Here is a 6,000-nt window from a genome sequence, read left to right on the forward strand (position 1 = left end):
TACCACATGGTGCCAAGCCTCCGCTTCTCTCCATGAACCTTTCAAATCACGGCTCTCCCACTAAAATATAGGTTGCAATTTCACCTGCCCTTTTCACAGCTGGGAGGACTGGAAGAAACCAACGTCAGCACCGTTCATTGTTTCCAAGCTTGACCTTGCAGAGCCATCAAATAGAATTAGCTCTCAGAGTAAAAACATGCAAATAGTAGAGTAGTAGAATGTGAGAAAAGGGGCTAGAGAGAGAGAGAGAAAGCTCCAATACGCTCACCTGAGGCGCTAACTAAATACTAGCCTAAATGAAACACTATAGTCTGGGCTACATGAGTGTGCCTCAATGGTGGCTAGAATTAAGATTGTTTTCTTTTTTTTTTTTAATGATACCTGTAACACTACCACACATTGCATGACATTCATGGGTTGAGTACCTGTCATCTCAAAGACTAAAACCCACCAAAGTGTCCATTTGTTGCCTTAGCAGCAAAGCCACACACATTCCTGCACTCTTAATTTGCATAATCAAATTTGATAGGAGTCGTTTGCATCAATCCACTGCCCCTTTTCCAGCTCCTGGCTTTGAGGCTCGGTTGGCTCAACTCCGCTGACTTTCATATAAGAGACTGATCAGCCAGGCTCATAGACTCGCGCTTCCTTTTTCTCTCTGTTCATTACTTAGTTTTTCTTATCCCTCACACTTCAGTCATTAGGACACTCTTTATTTTTCCTTTTTTATCTTATTTATAAAATCCTATAGTACCCTCAAGAAGAAAATAAATCTGCCAGAGATAATCAACCTTACTGGAGCAGGGTGAGGTATAAAACCTTGCCCAGTAAAGAAAGATGCTAAGGTTTTGTAAATGCCTAGATTCAACTCTACCCAACCCAAACACAGCACCCCTTCCCTCCCTCCCTCACACACATACAGATGAGGAGCACACACAGCTTCATAACACATTAGTAAATTAGATAAAACTGGAATTCACCAAGGGTCAAAGTGTTAGCACGAACTTCCTCTGGCTCTACATCTACCTAGTTGCAAATAAATGGGCATCCCTGTGGTAGGGGTTTTTTTGTTTGTTTGTTTTGTTTTGTTTCGGTTTGGTTTTGGTTTTGGTTTTTTGAGACACAGGGTTTCTCTGTGGCTTTGGAGACTGTCCTGGAACTAGCTCTTGTAGACCAGGCTGGTCTCGAACTCACAGAGATCTGCCTGCCTCTGCCTCCCAAGTGCTGGGATCAAAGGCATGTGCCACCACCGCCCAGCTGAGGCCAGTTTTTATATCTGTCTTTTCTCCATGATCATTTACTTGTTCTTATTTCCTCTTCCCTCTACCCTTAGGCAAACTAAACTGCTTGAAATTACTCAAATGTATAAGGTCACCAAGAATTTCCACCTATGTCCCTTCTTGGAATGACCTCTCCATTCCCAACTCCCTCACTGAATACTGCCAAACCCATGAGATGGAGACTACTTCAGAGGTTATCTCTTTGGCCCTGGGAGATGGCTCAGAGGGCAAAGACATTTTTTGCTAGGCCTCACAACCTAAATTTGATTCTTGAGACCCACATGGTAGAAAGAGAAACCAACTCCTTAAAGTTATCCTCTGACCTCTACCTGTGTGCTATGGAACACATAATAAATAAGTAAAATTTTAAAATGTCATTCACTCTTTGCTGTATATGCCTGCATGTTATTGCCTAAAACTTATTTTGCCTTCATTTTCTTTTTCTTTTATATTAACAACAATGTCAGTGTACAGTAAGAATTTAACAAATATTTCATAAATATATAAATGAAAAGATATGTGTTAAGTCCTGTGTGTCTTGTTCTTAATCAGCAGCAAAAATGAAAATAAATAAGTGTCATGAGTCAATGACAAAACAAAATATCACTTACCAAATATACATACATACATACATTGATAGATGCATAGATAGATAAGTAGACAGACAGATAGATACAGAAGCATTGTGTTTGACTCATACACTACCCACCTCCCTAGTTCCCAAGTTTGGAAGCATGATGAAGAGCACTTGACAAAGAATGGTGATCGATGTCCCGGTTATTAGACAAGCAAGCATAACAGGGATGGGACACTCCCAGTAGAAATCACAAAAGCAACAAGAGACTATGACACAGTGGCCACATCAGTACACGTGACTCACAGAACAATGGGGGGGGATGGTTCCTTAGCCTGGCAATTCCAGCCTGATGTTTCACACCGCCCCCACCCTCAGGTTTTATCCTGGACTCCTACTGGTCTCACTGTACTACTTCTTGGCAAATCTAACATGGCAGAAGTCAAAAGGATTTGCACTATAGTTTTCTGTTCTGATCCTGACCTAGTCTTGCCTCTCTTTGCATCACTCACCCTTGTTCCAGTCTCTTACCTCCAATCAGCCAACAGCAGAGCTGAAGACTGGCCACACCAGTTATCTAGGCTTTGGGCAGTTGTACTCTAACTTAGTGCTGGGATGTCTGTCATCTCTAGACCAACTACATGTTTCTTTAAGATATTGACATGAAGGAATGACAGATTTCTGGGTCTTTCCTATGTGTATTCTGTGATCAGACTTCATGTCAGTTCCTTTACCTACCTACTTCAGTGTCACCCTTCAGTAAAAACCAGGGAGGCCACAATGTATAATTATGTGGAAACTAAATATAGAGAGCCTTTGTTCTCCCTGAGGGAAACACTACTTGACAAGGAAGTTATGCAATTAACATTCTTGGTCACCCTTACTGTGTTTTATAGTATTACCCAGAGACTTGGGGACTTTTATGAATATTATCATTTTTGTTGTTGTTGTTGTTTTGGTTTCATTTATTTTTGAGACAGGGTTTCTCTGTGTAGCTTTGGAGCCTGTCCTGGTACTCTTTCTTTGGAGTAGGCTGGCCTTGCACTCACAGAGATCCACTCTGCCTCCCCAGTGCTGGGATTAAGGTGTGCACCACTACCTCCCAGCTTATGACTTTTATTAAAATCATCATAATTTAAAGAAAAAAATCTTGATGATGACACTATAGAAGAAAATACTTGTTAAATTTTTTATCTGCATTATGGACAGCTTTACCTATCTAAGAGCAAAGAAAACAACATCCCCAGAACTCTCTCTTAACCTTGCATTTCTTGGCTACTTTTCTGTTGCTGTTAACAAAACACCATGGCCAAAGCAGCTCGTAGAAGGAAGTGTGTCTTTGGGCATACAATTCCAGAGAAATAAAAGTTCATCACCACCACACTAGGGAGGTGTGGAAGCAAGCAGACACGCGGGCAGCAGCAGATAGATGCTGACAGCTCACATCTTCAGTTGCAAACCTGAAGCAGAGATGGTGCATTGGGAATGGTGCAAGGCTTTGAAACCTCAAAGCCTACCTCCAGTGACACACTTCCTCCAGCAAGGCCTAAACCTGCTCAAACAGGGCCACCAACTGGAGACCAAGGACACAAATTCCTAGACACTGTGGATGACATGTCACTCAAACTACCATACTGATCAATAGGGAAATGTGATGAATCTAGAGAAACTCAGAAGCAGGCAGTGTTTCTCTGTAGACCATGTTACGGTGTTTTTATTTTCATGGTTTTCTTTTTAGTTTATTCAACACAAAACAATTTTCTCCACCTTCACTGAGGTGGCTGATCAAGTCTAGGACTAAAGCTGCCTCTGAGCTAGAATATTCCATTGCTGAGTCAGCCCTAGCCTCAGCTTCCTTGTCAGAACCCAGGCGCACAGCAGTCCTTCTGTGGGTGTCTCTGTCCACCTCCCCTCTTGTAAATCTTGCAGATGGCTCACCCTCTGGGCCTTTGGCCAAAGACCTGCAGTCTCAGGATGGCTGATGTGTAGGGCAGCAGGTGTGTCATCTCAGGAGGTTGGTGGACATAATCTCTAAGATACTGAGTGTCCACCTTGGGAAAGTACTAGTAGAAATGTCTCCATGCAGACTGCTCCTTCATGTAACTGTGAGATGTGATAGACTGTGTGACCTTCATTACAAAAACATTGGGTACATTGTTGTCTGCTAGATAGGGTTGTCTGGATGTATGGACACTGCACATTGGGCGCCATATGTTACGAGTAAGATTTTTCCGCCAGCCTGCCTGGTCCCATCGCCATGATGGCCCCAAATATCACACTGAGACACTGTATTTGATATAATTCTGTTGGCCAGTTACTTGTTTCTTATCGGCTAGCTCTGTCTTAAGTATTAACCCATTTCTATTAATCTAAGTATTTCCACGTGGTCTCATCTTACCGGGAAGTGGAGCCAGGGTATGCTCTACCCAGTCTCTCCATGTTGACTCCTCCCTACTACTTCCTCGAATCCTCCTTGTCTCCTAGTCCCACCTATCTTGCTTTCCTATTGGCCAACAGTGCTTTATTCATTAACCAATATGAGAAACATATTTACAGAATGACATCTCCCAACAACCAACACTCTCTCCTTAAGAAGAAATTCACAGATGGCAGTTGTTGGGAACCAGCAGTCTGCTGACCCTGCCCCCAACAATGGGTGGGATGCTCATGGCCATGTCATCCCTATGTCAGGCTTTACCTGGCTGCTCAAGCTTTACCTGGCTGGCAGAGGACTCAATTACACATGCCCAAGTTTCCCTTTTAAAGCAAGCCCACCAAGCAGGCCTCTCTCTTGCTCTTTCTCTCTGGCTTTCTCTCTCTCTCTGCTCTTTCTGTCTTTCTCTTTCCTCTCTCTCTCCCTCTCTCCCTCTCTCTCCCTCTCTCCCTCTCTCTCTCTCTCTCTCTCTCTCCAGCTTTCGGTTGGCCACCAGCTACCCCTCTTTCTCTCCCTTCCCTCAATAAACTCCATGTGGGGGCTGAGTCTCGTGTTTGTGTTTCATACACAATAGTTGTATCAAAAGAACAACAGCAATTCTGTTAGATATTGCTTGTTTTGAGTTTTGGGGGGTATTTATTTATTTATTTATTTTGAAGCAGTCTCACCAGGAGCCCTGGCTTGCCAGAACTTGGTACAAAGACCAGCCTGGCCTTGAACTTGCTGTGATCCTCTTACCTCTCCTCTCAAGTGGTAGAATTGTATATGTGTACCACCACAAACAACTCAATGATGCAATTTTTTTTTTAATATAGTGTTTCATTTTGTAGTTCTGTCTGCCCTGGAATTCACTATCTCCACTGCCTCCTATGGGCTGGTTAAAAGGATGAACCATCAAAATATGCCAAAGACACTTTCTTAGTCAGATATACTTTCACTCTATGTTGAAGGAGACATTTCAAAAATTTTGGCACAGTTGTTCTCAGTGTTAATCCTACCAGTTGAGAATAAGATCATTGCCACAACTTTTGAGTAAAAGGTGGAGCCTGCCATGGAATCTGCAAGGTTCTCCATGTGCTTTATAGTAGCAAGCTTTACTAAGTACTGTCCATGATGATGGACACTGGCCAGGTCCATACCTGGGACTCCCCAAGAATAGCTGTGAATTACATTAGCCAGGTGCTTATAAAGGCAAAACCCACAAAACTACATACCTCCAGCCTTTATCCAATAAGGAGCAAGCATACATCCTGACAAATTTCCTGCCTATGTATCTGCTGCCTACAGTATGCACTCTGAAACACAGAGCCATCTCTCCAGCCCCTGAAGTTTGCATCTTGCACACACGCACACACAATACAGCCTGTGCCCCATTCCCTAAGGCAGTGGTTCTCAACCTTCCTAATGCTGACACCTTTTAATACAGTTCCTCATACTGTGGTGTTCCCCAATCAAAAGGTTATTTCATTGCTACTTCATAACTGCAATTTTGATAGTGTTATCAATCATAATGTAAACACATGACAAGCAAAACCCAAAGGGGTCTCAACCCACTAGCTGAGAACCACTACCCTAAATTACTTCTACAAACATCCTCTTTACCTGCTGCTCTCCACATACCTGAAGCCCCAGTCCTGAGAGGGGGGAAGAGGGACAGAATCAGACAGAACCCTGGAGCTCACTGCCCAAACAGTCCAGTCAACCAGTAATTT

This window comes from Phodopus roborovskii, unplaced genomic scaffold (genome assembly GCF_943737965.1).
Source record: "Phodopus roborovskii unplaced genomic scaffold, PHOROB, whole genome shotgun sequence".
Lineage (NCBI taxonomy): Eukaryota > Metazoa > Chordata > Mammalia > Rodentia > Cricetidae > Phodopus > Phodopus roborovskii.